The sequence below is a fragment of the Marmota flaviventris genome, chromosome 7 (assembly GCF_047511675.1).
Source record: "Marmota flaviventris isolate mMarFla1 chromosome 7, mMarFla1.hap1, whole genome shotgun sequence".
In the NCBI taxonomy this organism is placed as follows: domain Eukaryota; kingdom Metazoa; phylum Chordata; class Mammalia; order Rodentia; family Sciuridae; genus Marmota; species Marmota flaviventris.
The window spans coordinates 5,206,443-5,222,071 of NC_092504.1; positions in this window are offsets into that span (position 1 = coordinate 5,206,443).

Consider the following 15,629-nt stretch of genomic DNA (forward strand, 5'->3'; position numbering starts at 1 on the left):
GAGAGGTGAGCCCCTGTGAGGTGGGTCCCTGTGGTATGTGTCCCTGTAAGGTGTGTCCCTGTGATGTGTGTCCCTGTGAGGTGTGTCCTTGTGGTGTGTGTCCCTGTGAGGTAGGTCCCTGTGAGGTGCGTCCCTGTGGGAATGTCCCTGTGAAGTGGGTCCCTGTGAGGTGTGTCCCTGTGAGGTGTGTCCCTGTGGTGTGTGTCCCTGTGAGGTGTGTCCCTGTGAGGTGTGTCCCTGTGAGGTGTGTCCCTGTGGTGTGTGTCCCTGTGAGGTGGGTCCCTGTGAGGTGTGTTCCCATGGCCGCTGTGTGCTGCTCCCCACCGCCTGCCTGCTAAGGCCTCCCACAACCTGGCCCGTCGCCCACCCAGCCTTTCCCACCCTCTCTATCTGTGCCGGGGGCTGCCCACAGTGGACGCGCCCTGCTGCCTTTCTTCCTGCCCCCCTGACCCTACACAGGGCTGCAAGACCTCTGCACCCCGCTTTCCCCATCCCACACCCCTCAGGGCCCTGTGTAAATCAAAAGAAAGAACTGAGGCTTCTGTGATGAAATCCCACTCTTACTGAGGTTAGGATGTGTGTCCCTGTCAGGTAGGTGTCCTATGAGGTGTGTCCCCGACACTCAGTCTTGCCCCTTGCAGAGCTGAGCTCCATGGGAATTTGTCCAGGGAACATGGGAAGGGAGGCCACGCTGGGGCCACGATCCGGCAGTGCAGGCTCCCAGCCCAGGTGTGTTAGTGTCCTAGGGCCTCTGTGACCAATTCCCACCAACTCGGGGGTCACAAATAACAGAAATTCATTTCTCTCACAATCCTAGACACCAGAGTCCAAAACCTGTCTTCTGGGGCCAGGATGCAGGAGTCGGTGGGGCCGTGCTCCCTCCCTCCCTGCCTCTCCAAGTAAGGCAGCAATCCCATCCCAGCCACCAAGAAGGCACCTCTGGGAGGGTCTCAGCCCAGCACCCCAGGGGCACCCGTCTCCTGTCCAGGCCCTGGCCCCCAGGTTCACTTCCTGGAGTCCCTGGTCCTGATGGAGAACAAAGGAGGTTGGTTTGAAAAAGCTTGTCTCAGAAAAGGGCCCAGCCTGATTTGGGGACTCACTAAGCCTCCTCTGGCCACAAGCACACTCTCAGGGGGCTCTGCGCTGTCAGCTGGAGGGTCAGCGCCCAACTCGGGAGGTCCCACGTCAGCTGAGGTCCACGAATCTCCACACGTCCACAGGAAACGCAGGTGCCTTCAGCACCTAGCCAGGTGTGGCAGCAAGGAGAGAGAGAAACAAGGAGAAGAAAAGCGGGTCATTTTCCAGTGTGGCGGATTATGAGTGACATATTCTTAAAAGCGTATATTATGATCATCACGGTTATATTTGCATATAGCAGAGTTTTTTAAATTGCCATGTTTTAAATAAGTAAGTAGCACATTTTACTTGTTTGTTTGTTTAAAAACAAGGCTGAGTTTGAGTGGCTTTTCCCTGCAATATGCCAGGTTTTTGCATGATAATTTATAATCACAAAATAAGGAGATGGCCACAGGGCCTCAGACGAATGAAGAACTAAGCCAGATGACAGGGTCTCTGCTAGGCTCTGACAAATGGCACTTTAAGGGAGAGAAACATGACAGGGGATGACAGCTGTTCCCAGGAGCACCGGTCAGCACAGCAGCTCTTGGGCTGCCTAGCCCACACCCTGACCACCCTGGGGAAGGCCAAGGTCTCAGGGCACACACTGCTCAGCCCTGGTACTCACAGACCTGGCACTCATGATGAGGGCAGAGGCCTTGCCACTCCTTCAGAACCAGCAGACACCAGCCATGCCTGGTGGTTCTGATGGGTTGGACCTGTGGCTTCCAATTGGTGGTCAAGTTCCAGGCACTTGACAGAAAGCAAATGTTGAGCAGAAACCCAGTAAGTACAATGGGGCTGCCTCTGGATCAACTTGGCCCTCTGCCTGTTCTTGTAAATAAAGCTTTATTGGCACAAGTAATGCCCCCTTTTTATACATTATCTGTGGCCACTTTCCTGCTATAGTCACAGCTGTAAGTGGTTGTGATAGAGGCCCTGTGGTTCATAACACCTAAGCTATTTGCCATCCATCCCTTAATGGGAAAGGTTAGCTGACATCTGCTTTGTATGATGGTAGGATAGGGGCTGTGCCCAGAGCAAAGGGAGGGTGCCAAGCATGAACTTGTGCCTCGGGCCAGGCACTGGGTGCCACCCTGTCTATGGTGTCACTCATTAATCCACACCAAATGTGAAGAGAAGGTCTATGACAGCTCCATTTTCCAGATGAGAAAACCAAGCAGAGAGCACTTCAGGGATTTGTGCAAGGCCACAGCGTCGGTACGTGGCAGAGCCAGGATTCAGACCCAGGCATTCAGGAGCAGTCACCTGTGGGGCCAGAGACTGGCTCCTGAACCTGCCAGCATGTGCCCCTCAGAGGGGACTGGAGCCAGGGTGGCTGGTGGCAGCTGAGAGTCTACATGTAAGATGTGCTGCAGGCAGGCACCGTGACTGATGAGACTTCCCAAAAGGAAGAAAAGAAAAGCGAACGGCCCTCCATGGTGAAGATGCTTGATTAACTGGGTTCTCTTCTTTGCCTGAGACTGGGACTCCCCAGAGCCAGGCCCTGAGACATGGATTTTGCTGTAAATGGTTTGTTTGGACACTCATCCCGGGAAGCTCGTGGGGGCAGTGGGAGGTAAGGCTAGCTGTTGGTAACCTCTCGGGCATGTGGGGAGGGCCTGGGGTATCCATCCTCCAACTCCAGGTGCTTGCCCACAGAGGCTCAGCTGGGAGTCCCTGGCACAGGCTGACCAGAGCCCAAGGCAGTGCTCTGGGGCTGCAGCAGGACCTTGGTGCATGGAGTGTGAGTACCGCGGGGCTGCGGCCAGTCAGTGTGGCCCCTACACCCGCAGCACGAGCTGCCCATGGCCGGTCACAGATGCAGATCCGGAGCCCTGCTACATCATAAACTGCCTGTTAACAGCCCCTGGAGATTGTCTGCATGTGGTTGTTGGAGCAGGAGCTGTCTCAAGTCGCAGGTTCCTCTCCCTTTTCCAAAAAGTAACCACGGCCCCAGCCCCACCAGGTGTTCTCTGACTCCACCGACAGCTGCCGTCCATCTTGAACATGTTCAGGATGGGTCCTGATCTTCGTAGAGGAGGAACACTGGAAGCCAGCTCTCTGGGGCCAGGAGGATGAGGATTCAATCGAAGCCACCTGACATGCGGACGCTGAGGCGGTGACTCTCACCCACCAGGTTCCAGACAACTCTCTTCTCTGCAAACACCTTGGAGCCCCAGGTCTGGGGGGGAGATGCTGTGTCTGCCTGGCAACCCCACTCTCCACACATTGCCTTGTGGGCTGCTCACCTCCACAGGAAGGCCCAGGAGGCCTCAGAGCTCTGGTGGGCCTGCAGCTACCGGATGTAGCTCTGCTTGTCCTCCTTGGGCTGGTAAATGTACTTCTGGAAGAAAGGGACAGAGATTCTGAGGGTCCCCTGACCTGGGTGAGTGTTCTCTTGTCCAGTCTCCCTAGAGTTCTTTAGGTGGTCTCAGGAGGCTTCTGCTCACACATTTCCAGGGGTAGGGGCCTCACTACTTCATAGCAAGTTCATTCCTTGTTTAAATAGCCTGCAACTGCAGGTTTCCCTTCCATCCTGCCAGGGTGGTCCGAGGGCTGCAGGGAAGGTGTCCCAGCAGGGACATTAGACTTTGATTATCTTGCATGCAAACATGAGCATTTTCCCTGTGCAGGGTCCTGGACTGGACATGGCAACATAGAGACACATCAGACCCCGCCAGGCCCAGGGACGCTCACCAGCTGCCCCAGCTGCTCTGTCTCCCTCTACAGTGGCAGCTCTCTCCTTCCTCCCCAGGCAGATCCTGCCTCTCTTTCAGGCACCACAGATCACCTTCATCCTCAGATGGGTCAGCAGCTTCCTGGATTCCCCTGGCCAGGAATTCTTCCCTTGGGGCCAGACACCAGCACCTTAGATTACTTGTGTCCACACGAGGGCTCTGGACTCACTGGACTGCAAGTTCCTTGAGGGCTGTGGTGCTGAGACACTGATGGGTGGCTGTTGGCAAACCCAGAAATCTCGGGTGGGGAGGTCTCCTTAAGAGTACTTGTCAGGTAATTAAAACTCAGCAATTACTTCATGCCTTTGGTAGTTTGATATAACTAATCAGACTATTGAGTGTACTTTGTTTAAAAAGCACCAGTGGGTTGGCAGGTCCTGGTAAGCTGTGGTGCTGACAGTTCCTCAGACCACCTCTCCTTGGGCTCCTGGACTCTTGCCCACTGGCCTCTGGCCTCTTCCTGCAGAGACTCACATGGCCAAGTGGACGGCAGACGATGGTACAGGGCACAGCTTTTAAGACTGGACTTCAGAGGAACCCTAGGCATTCAGGAGGCAGGCTGGAGGGAGGATGTCTGGAAGTGAAAGCAGTCACTCCTAAGCCCTGGGTTGGAGGTTTTACATCCCATTGCACAAGAGCTGCCTAGGCTCTGCGACCACCATGCTCATTTGCAAAGCCAGTGTGATTTGGTGTCTGCCGGGCAGACTGCAATGGAGGGGCTTGGGCGCTGTAGTGGGTGAGACTAACTGCCCTCTCCCAGCCCGTAGCACAGTGGCTTTGCTTTGATCTGTTTCACATTTTAGCATGTGTGTGCTGGGCATACTCCCCTGTTCCCCTTGTTTCCTTCCGGATGGAAGGAGTGCCCTCAGCTTTCCCTCCTGGCCTCATGCGCCACCCTCCCCTCCACCCCAGAGAAGGGGCCCATCTGAGTGATAAACCTGGGAATGGCAACTAGAAATCCTCAGCAGTGTCCCTCCCTTCCTTCTCTACCCTGAGATCTGCTGCCTGGCAGAGAGCCAAGGCTCAGGACTGCTCTTGGCAACGTGGCCAGGGCCTGCCCTGCTCAGGACAGCCGAGTTGTCCAACCTGGCCCTCTGCCAGCAGCTGGTACCTGATCCAAAGCCATCCTCCACCTAGGTTTTTGAGAATAAAACTGGCATTTAATCAGGCTGGCTATTGGATAGTTCCCAATTTGTTGCAAACAGGGTTGGGAGAAAAGCGTGTTATGGATTGATTCCCCTACTTTGCAATCAAGAAGAGTTTCCATGACCAAACAAGTTAAAACTGCAGAAGTTTAAAGAAGCTCATCCAAGGCTCACTGCATTTGACCAAAGGAAGGACACTCTAGAGGCAGGGCACTGTACTGGAGAAAGGACTGCCTTGGGACAGGGCATGCCTAGAAGGGGCACTGGAGGGCTGCTTGGAGGAGGTGACACTGGAACAGGCAGGGTTTGATGAGAAGGTGGAAGGGTGAGGGTGTTGGGAATGACATTGGTCAATGACACGTGTTTCCTGGTAAAAGGGCTTGGAGTGCACCCCCCTAAGAGGATGTCTATGCCCTTGGTCCAGCACACACCACTGCAGCAGGTGAGCAGGTGCTCTGTGACAAGGAAATCTTGTCAACTAATTCCCTTGGTGGAATTAGTTGGAGAGATACTGCTGGCTAGTGCTCACACTTTGGGACATTTGTGCCCATTAGTCCCTTGTCTCTCCCTGTCATCCCCATCCCAAGACAGTGGGGACCTTGTCTCTCTTGCTCTCAGTTGTATCCCCAGCATCTAGAACAGTGTGCAGAGGCCCCCACAATAGTTTCTTTACGTTTAACCAAACTACATCTGATGTACCTGAGAGTGCCGCAGGGAAGAATCTATTTATTTTGGTCTGTTCCGGAATCTCCTGCACTTACATGACAACTCAGCTATGTTCATGGACCGTCCATTCTGCCTAACCCGTTTAGGAGGAGCTAGTCATTGATTGCAGGGCTGGGGTGGGAAGCTCCACACGTCTGCATTCCAGAAAGCTCTCTCTGGCTCCAGGGTGAAGAGGGCCTAGGAGGGATGGACCCTGCTTGAGGGTGAAGGCTGCTGGGGCCACTCTGCAGACGGGGACTCCCCCCACCAGGGGAGTGAGACTTACTCACTTTTTCGCTCCAGACAGCTGTGCCCACTGAGTGTCCACCGTCTTCGTTATTCTGTAAAAGGCAGGCTGAGGTGTTGGGCCTGCAGCCGGCCCCTTTGGGTTTAGGAACATCTCATATCTGTGCCTAGGAGCACCTACTGCCCTGAGAGCAGCACCCAGAGGGGTCAGCAGCCTGGGTCAGTTATTTCCACTGTGTGGTTTTCATAAGAATAAGTCACGGTTTGGCCCATATTTTTCAATTTAACCAGAAAAATGGAGGTTAATTTAAGGAAAGAAAATACTGCTGTGGTTGGTTCACCCAGAGCCCAAGGAAAGGCCAAAATCCAGAAGAGGGCTCCCAGGGGCAGGAGTTGTGCACAGGCAGGTGGCCGTGTGTGACCAGGCATATGTTCCCATTCCTATTCCCCCAGGTCCTCGCCTTGACGCCCCCTGCTGGCAGGCCAGTGCTCCACCCACCCTCCCCGTTAGGAAGGCCCGAGTCTGAGGGAGAGTGAGAAAGGCTTCAGACTGGAACACTCCCGTGATTTAGAGGAATGTGAGGAAAAGACCTCAACTTTAGAATTGTGTGTGTCCTGTGCAGAGAAACCTATACAAACTTCCAAAGGAAGGAAGGGGACCCTTGGGCCATGGCCAGTGACTGATATGGGTCTTCTCTTCGGTAGCACAAGATGCAGAGAACAGGAGCAGGTCGCAGGGAAGGGGTGTGAGCCTTGACAGAGGTCAGCCAGCTTGCCAGGGCCGCAATGCACCTGTGCCTTCAAGCCCCGAATGGGAACCAGACCTGCTATTCCCAAACCTCCCCCTTTCCTGCCCACCGCCCACACCTAGTTCATACAGAACTACAGCTCAAAGAACCAGACAACCCACCCTGCTCCCCCTGTAGTGTGGGCCTCCTCAAGGGCCTGAAATGAAGAGAGGAAAGCTGAGATGGGATGGTGGCCTGGTCCTCACGGGAAGACCTGAATGGACTCTCACTTTGAGCCAGCATCTCCCAGCATCTCCCTGCATCTTACTCTGTGGTAGATGCATGGGAAGTGGGCAGGACCCCTGGGGGTTTCTTTCCCAGCCTTTGTGCCAGCCCCTTTTCCCTTTCTGAAACAGAATTCCACAGAGGAAGACCTTCAGTGATGGCTTAGCATATCTGAATCCCAGCTGACAACTGTGATGGGGACCACCAACAGGGGCCTCTCGCCCCACACAGGCCTCTCACCTCCTAGCAACTCTGCAGAGCACCAGTGATCGTCCACTTGAGGGTAGACTGGGCAGCTCCATGGTCACCTGCAGGTGTGGAAGTCCCTCCTGTCCAAGCTGCAGGATGCTGACCAAGGTGTAAATTGCTGGGTTCACAGTGGGGCGGGACCTGGCTGTGGTGCTGGGGTGCAGCAGGCAGAGGGCTGACTTTTGAGCTTGACAGATGCCAACCCTGGGTTCCTGTACCAGCCCTGCTCCCACCTGTGGCATTTGGCAAATTATTAGTAGCCCAGTGCCTCAGTCTTGCAATCATAAATGAGGATCACAGTTGTCACTACCTCGTGGGTTGTAGTGAGCATTGACTGTGACAATTTTTGTGCAGTCCTGAGAACAGAGCCAGGCCCCAGTAAGTGCTTAGTCAGTATGGGATGTTACGACACAGGCCCTTCCCGCACTGAGCCAGTTCTCAGGAAGAAATCCAAGCTGCAAGTACATTTCATTTATGGACTTACCAAGTTATCAGAGGCCTCACTATGGTCAAGTCCCCATGGATGGCTGGAGGCTAGACACAGGCCCTGCCTTCCAGTGGCTCATTATCTGATGGAGAAGGCAGACAACATATCAAAAATTGCAACAATTCATTATAGGGGTTGGGAGTTACAGAAAAACAGCCCAGCTGTCCCTGTCTCAAGTCTCAGATTCACATTCTCCAAAACCAAACATGCATGCAGCAAAAATGGTGGAGATAATCAAAGTATGGCCTTAGAACCCCAACTCAACCATATCAGCTTCTGGGTTTCCAAGTTCCCTTGCCAACTTGCCCACTTGGGCCTTCTGGGCAGGAGACACAGTAAGCCTTAGGTCCAGCAGGTGAGGGGAGTGGTGCTGCAACTGCCAGGTCACATGTGCAGGAGCCCCAGGACAGAGGTGGGCTGGCCACATGCAGGTTAGGCAGGGTCAGGGCATTAAGGAGCAGGTGGCAAAGCCCAGGTAGGGACGTTGTATGTTAATAAGATAATGCTGCAGAGGGAGCCAAGTGGCAGGCACAAAGTAGTGCTCCATGAATGACATCCTCACTGGCAGCTCCCAGAATCTGCAAAGGACACTTTCAGCACCCTGGAGAGCTCCCCTGCCGCTGGGTCCAATCTCTCTACTACTCACCACTGGGGGCCATGGCCATCTCTACCAGGGGCTCTCAGATGCACAGGTCCCAAATCTGTGCCTTTGTCTTAGTAACTATGGTTTCTGGGTAAACTAAGAAACCACATGCCCCACTTGAAGCAGATCACCAGCCCATCCCACAGGAAGGGACAAAAGACGGTGTGCCATGGCCATTAAGTGGCACTGCCAAGCCTGGAGGCACACTTAGGACTTCTGTTGAAGCTGGTGCCTCCAAAGGAGACCCCAAACTGCCTGGGGTAAGGCAGGGCATGGGCCAGGTCAGCTTGGCCCCTGTTAGGTGGCCACCGTGTCCTCTTTTCCTACTTAGCTCCTCTGCTGTAGCACCAGAGAAGCGTTTTGTTTTGTGTAACCAGAGGGAATATTTTAATACATTTTACTTTAATTCTCCATATTCTAGTATTTTAAGTAAAAAAATCAAAATAAATGTCAAGTTAAATAAATTATAAATGTCAAGTTATTAATAAATGTTATTAATAAATGTCAAGTTAAAATAAATTATCAAGTTAAGGCCATCCTTAGCCCTTTGTTTTAGCTTCCTTATTAAAATAAAATCCTTCTGAGTGGTTTCTTAGTTTACCCAGAAACCATAGTTACTGAGACAAAGGCTCTTGGGCAGGCTGCTGGGATATTTTTCTCAGAGGCTTTTTGTTCTTGTTGAATTTCTCCTGCAGGATTTATGCTAAATTGCCTCTGCCCTAAATAGAGCCACACAGAGGGCTCTGCGTCAGCAAGTGCGCCACCACGCGGACAGCACTGCCTAGCGAGGACCTGGGCTACAAAAAACAGGAAAGTGACAGAGCCGGAGAGGCTGTTGTTCTTGTTTGTTTTTAAGAACGGAGCTAACAGCGCTGCAGAAAATCAACTGATGGATAAAAACTGAAGAGGAAAAAGAGTCCATCCAGTAAGGTCTCCATGGGCACAGACCTTCTATGCTCAAATCACAGGGGACAGTGACTTTTAGATCATTGGCTTTACAGGTAGGATTTTTGTTTCACAGAGAACCCTGCTCCACCACTCTCTGCACCTGTTACCTGGGGAAGGTCACTAGACCTGTCTGAGTCGGCCTCCATCTGTGAGGTGGGCCTGGCCCATGGTGAAGGTCACACAGGGAGGATCAGGCAAAGGGGACGGTGCCATTACTTATGACAGTGCTGGCTCCAGGAGCAAGGGCCTGGGTTACACTCCGCACACATTCTTCTGTGCCCTGGAGTCTGTTAGGCACAGCCACCCAGTGGCATGACCTCTGCGTGTCAGACACCCGTAAGTTACAGCAAACCCCTGAAACCAAGCACCACTTTGCTAGGACACAAATGGAGAGCTCTGAGGGAGGCTGGTTTGGAGGAGACGCCCCCACCTGTCAGACTTGACCCTCACCCTTCTCTCGGGGGAGCATTATGGCTAAAAGTGTGGGTCCTGGACCCTGAATGTGTGGGACCCAACACCAGCCCCAGGGATTGGTCGCTCATTATTGGCCACACACATCACCTGAGGCCCTCAGTTTCCTCTTTAATGAATTAGGGAGAATTCCAGACCCACTGCGCAGGGCCACGGCGAGGTCTGTTTACCCTACTCCTCTCTGCAGAGCGCCTGCTCTGTGCTGAGCACCGTGGACGTCAGCATGCAGAACAAACATCCCTGGCCGCTGGAGTTTACATTCTGGGGAGCAGGAAGGAGGCAGTGAAAACATGAAGTCCTCCAGGCGGTGCCTGGCCTCAGCAAATGTTAGCTGTTATTTCAGAGGCATTTTAAATTGGCACATTTGTAGCTGTCTATCACTGGAAATGTCAAGAGTTGACTGCCATCAGCTTCCTGCCCCCACCATTCAGGAAGGAGGCAGGGCAAGTATTGTGACCTCACTGCACACTGGAGGGGGGGGAGGTGGCAATGGCAGGCTCGTGTAGCTAGGCCCATTAGGTGCATGCATAGCCATGGTTTACACCCCCTACCCCCCACGTGTAGATGGGGAAACTGAGGCACGGGGAAGCAGAGTGATGGTGATCCAGAACCACACAGGCAGGGAGAGGCCAGGTGAGATCTTGAACCCAGGTCTCCTGACTGCCAGCCCCAGGCTTGTCCCCTGCACCACCTACCTCAGTAGGTGCCTCTTCAAATGTGACCCCATCAACCAACCGTGCCCCTATTTAACAAGCCACAATATGAAAACACCCCGGGGCCAAATGACCCCAAGAGTAAGGAAAGACAGGAAAGAACCCACAGCTTTCCCTGGGACCACCTAGGAAGAGGAAGCAGGCAAACAGCCAGGACCAAACCCAGAGCTCCAGGATGTCCTGGCCTGTCCCCTTTCTGTATCTGTGTGGCCAAGCTTGGTCTAGACCTCAGGGCCCATCAATCACCTGTGCTTATTTTTCAGTGGATTCTTTGCTTTGAATCATAACTCATGAGTGTGGCTCAGAACTTCAGGTCCCCAGGGATGGCAGTGGAAAGGTAGAGCTGGCCCCACCCTGGCCCTGCAGCTCCCAGAGCCCTTCCTGGAGGCGGCCTGGGCCAGGGGCTCTTCCTGGGAGTCCAGAACTAGTCTGCACTTCTGTCCCCTGGACAATGGCACACCACTGCCCTCAGGTGTGTCTTTTGCTGGGTCTAGAGCCCTTTCTGTGCCAGCACATCCCCAGCTGCCAGCATCACAGTAAAGGCTGTACCATCTTCACCGTGTGCATAGGCCACAGTGTGTTAGCAGCCCCTGGGGTGGCCCCAGAGGTCATTCCTGGTCTCACACAGGTGCACTTCATGTGTGTGCTGAGCTCTCAATGAATGAGCTTGCCAGGTCAAGCAGCTCATATGTTTGTGGTCCAGAGGGACCTTTCTCCAGGGCTGGGCCCTGTCATTACCCCCAGCAGGCTGGGGCTCCCAGGAGAGGTACCTTTGCTTTCCTCTGCTCACATCATTTTTAGCTCCCTCTGCCTGGGGCAGGAAGCCCAGGCACCCCAGCAGGACATTCAGGACTCTGGAGGACCAGGCCTCAATTCCCCAGCCTCCCACTCATCCAGCCATATAATCAACTCTGAAAGGTAGTGATCGAAATGCGTGATCATCAGGCTCTTTATATATCTTCTCCCATTTAATCTCAACCTTGACTCTTATTACTATGAAAACATCCATTTTACAGATGGAGAAACAAGTCTACAGAGTTCAGTGATTTCCCAAGTGTCCACAGCAGGGGAGGGGCAGATGGGACCCTCTACATTGGCCTCCTCTCTTCATCTCACCAACAAGTAGAAATCCTCTCTGATCAAGCGCAGCCCAAAGCCCTCACCCCAATGGGACAACCCTCAGATCTCCCTATGTTGACCCTTTTCCTGGGGTCCAGGCAGGAAGATCCCACTGGTAGACTGCCCCTGGCTGGTTCACTCATACCTTGGATAGACAGAAGAATGAGCTGCCTGGCCCCAGACAGGGGCTATAGAAACAACACCACGTCTCAGTTCCACCAGACGTGGGACTAGGGTGATTTCTTTGACCAGAACTCTTTATTTTCAGAGCCTAGGAGTGCTTCATGACTTGGCCAACATGGCCAATTCAGAGAGCAACAGCCTGGAGCCCAGGCCTCTGGACCACTGGACAGTACACTGGTCACACCTATGACTCAGATGGCTTTGGGGCCTGCTCTGCCAACCTGAGATGGGATTACTAAGGGGGATGGGTGATGGGATTAAACGGCAAGAAAATAACCAAGAACTGCTCTTACTCTACCTTCAAGGTCCACCTGGAACCTGAGAAAATTGTCTTTGAATTCAACTTTGGGCTGAAAAGCCACCAGCCCTCTGACAACAGGGGCACATGGTTAGATTTCCCCTTAAATATCCTGCAAGCGCAGAGATCAGGATTGGGGTTTTCTGCATAATGAGTTCTGGGCAGGAACCTGAACCTTTCCAGCTCAGTTTCAACATCTGCATGGTTGGCGCCACGCATTGACCCCATCGATCATGGTTTGAATCTAATTTGTGCCCTTAAAGACCTGTGGGGCCAGGCTCAGGTCAATGAACTACTACTTCAGGTTCTCACTGGGCTTTGGGACAGTCCCTCCGCCAGGTTCTTGTTGGTGTCACATGGGACAGGTGAGCGCAGTTGTGCTGAGGGCATGCCCAAAGCGCCTTATCAAGCGCTACTCTTAGGGCGAGAGTGGCCTAGATTGCGCTTTGCCACCCACTCAGAGCAGCGGCGTCACCAGCGCGCAGCCTGGATATGCCGGCGGGTCCCCACCTGCCGCTGCGCGCCGCGCCTCATTAGCACTGGCTGCCACGGGCGGCTCTGGGCCGCCGCCCCAAGTCATGTACCAGGCACCTGCGCCACCGGCCAGGGCATAGGCCCGCGTCAGTGCCCGGGCCTAGAGCGATTCCAGGCATCCGCACCGGGCCTCGGGGCTGGGGGCCCTGGACACCTGAGCCCTCTCGGGAACCACCTCGCAACGCTGGGGAGCAGGAAGCGAGCAACAAGAGGGAATGGGGACGCAAGTCCAGCCACTGACCCGCGGCCTGGCCGCTGCCGGCTGCACGTCGCCAGCCTGCCGGGGCTGCCACCCCACGCCCGGTGAGCGGGGCCCCCAAAGATCCCGGCTTCGGCCCGTGAGCTGCGGCTGGGGGTCGCGGGTTCCGGCCACGCGGGACCGGGTCGCGCGCAGGGCGGGGTGCGAGTAGCGCCGCGAATCCTTGGCTCCGGGCTTTGCAAACAGCCAGGGGCGGGGCCTGAAAGGCGGGCTGATTGCGGGCGGGGCTGGCTGTGGGCGGGGCCGAGGATTGAAAGCCCCGCCCCCGCCGGCTGCTCACGTGGGCCATTCTAGACCTACAGTGCTGCTACAAAATGCTCCCAGACAGGTGGTGGCGAGGAGGATGCCGTCTAGTCTAAATTCTTCACATGGGCCTGAATAGACTCGGGTTCCCAAAAATACACCGTACTGATCGCTATGGCGAAATTAGAAAATCCAGCCAACCACCACCTTCATATTAAAAAACAAAGTTAGGGGCTGGGCCTGGGGCTCAGTGGTAGAGGGCTTGCCTTGCATGTGTGAGGCACTGGGTTCGATCCTCAGCACTACATAAAAATAAATAAAGTAAAGGTGAAACATAAAAATAAATAAAGCAAAGGTGAAAAGAAACAGAATTAATATACTTTAAATGGAAGTTTAAACATTTAGAAAAACCTCAAGCTCCACCTTGGCAGTGCTTCCCTGTTTGCATATTAACTCCCAGTCTTTGCCCGTGGTAATTTTTGAGGTTGCCTATGTGACCCCCGGTTCCCTGGAGCCAGATGGTCTGGGTTCATCAACTTACCTCTCCTGAGTAGCCATGGGCTGGTTACTTCACGTCTCTGGGTCTCACTTAACTCTGTTAAGTGGGGCTAGTAATCCGGCCCAGATAAGAGGATTCTGGGATTAATGAGTTTATATTCCTAAAGTACTTAGGAAGCATTCCCCAATTACCTTAGCTGTTATTACTGAAATCTTCCTCCACAGTAATTACATAATAGCGTAATTCAGCCACATCATACTCCCCCAAAGCTCTCCACTTCAACCCCTTGTTTACTTTTTTTGTTGTTGTTGTTTTGTTTGGTGCTAGGGATTGAACTCAGGGGTGCTTAACCACTGAGCCACATCCCCAGCCCTTTTTATTTTGTTTAAAAAATTTTGAGGGCTGGCATTGTGGCTCAGTGGTAGAGTACTTGCCTGGCACCTGTGAGGGACTGGGTTCTCAGCACCATAGAAAAATAAATAAAGCATACAATTTGATGTTTAAAAAAATATTTTTTGAACAGGGTTTCACGGAGTTGCTTAGAGCCTCACTAAGTTGCTGAGGCTGACTTTGAACTTATAATCCTCCTGCCTCAGCCTCCCAGGATTATAGGTATGTGCCACTGTGACCAGCCCTTCTTTACTTTTTAAACCAACCAACATCTTCAGCAAATGAGTTACTAAAGCTTTCTGTTCCTCAGTTTCCTTCTCAATAGAATAGAGTAGTATTTAAAGCTTCCCAGGGATGTTTGAGAGTCAAATGAGACGCTGCAAGGGGTGAATGAGTACAACAGGTCAATATGATGGGTATCACCTGGTCAGTAAGAACCAAAACAATGGCTGTTATCACTGGGTGTCCTCAGATGCTCAAGGGGTGTCCCAGGGCTGAGCCAACCTGGGCTGGGCCTCCAGAGCAGGAGAGAGCCCAGAGGGCTAGTGCACCCAACCCTTTCTTCAGGGAAGCAAAAGGCCCAGGAGAGGCCCTAACACTTACCACATGAAGCTCCTTCTACCTGCGCACACATCTTCTCAATTCTGTGTCGCTAAGTGTGGCAAAGACACACTGAGATCCACCTACTCACAATTATGAGCAATTAATAAATAAATAAGTAAATCCTTGAGAACAACTGAGAAGGATAAAAGAACCTTCAAGTTCCAAAATAAAAGAACCTTCAAGTGAGACTCTTGCTCTCCTACATCAGCCCCACAGAAAGCCACTGGGAGCGAATCAGCATGGTAAGGACATGCAGATGGACCAATAGATGAGGACAGAAGACGGAGCCAGAGTTAAACTGAAACGTGTTAGATTAATGTATGACAAACATGATCCTCTGCTCAATGAAAAAGAATGAATTAATAATAATGAACTCCATTGTATTCCAAAAATACAAGTAGATTCTGAAGACCTAAATGTAATAATAAATATCTTGTAAGGACAAGGAAGCTTGGGGTCCCACAGTGTGGTCATGTGGATTTGCTCAACTGATGAAAACATGGAAACAGGGATTATTTACAACAATCTTAAAATGTGTGGCTAAATTCACAGGAAAATCCAAGGATCAAACCTCTTCCCCCAAAGAGGAAAACCCAGCACAAAGATTGGCTATGAACATGGAAATATGACCTTGCTAATTAACCAGCTACAGGAACCTGAGTCAGATTGGAGGGACGAGTCCTGTTGAGGACGAAGGACAGAATCTATCTATCTCTACTGCCTCTGGTGCAAAAACGTAAAAAATAATGGACACAGTCTTTCTTGAGAATCAGAGCAGCGAATCTCTCCAATGTGTGTCTGAGATTCAAATTTATACTCCCCCAGGGTTTTGTAAGATCACTCATGGGCTGGGGTCGTGGCTCAGTGGTAGAGCGCTCGCCTAGCATGCATGAGGCGGAGTTCAATCCTCAGCACCACATAAATGTACAATAAAGATGTTGTGTCCAAACTAAAAAATAAATATTAAAAAAAGAAAGATCATTATTTAAATAGTTACTAGGTGGTAGAGCCCCTGAGTCCTGAA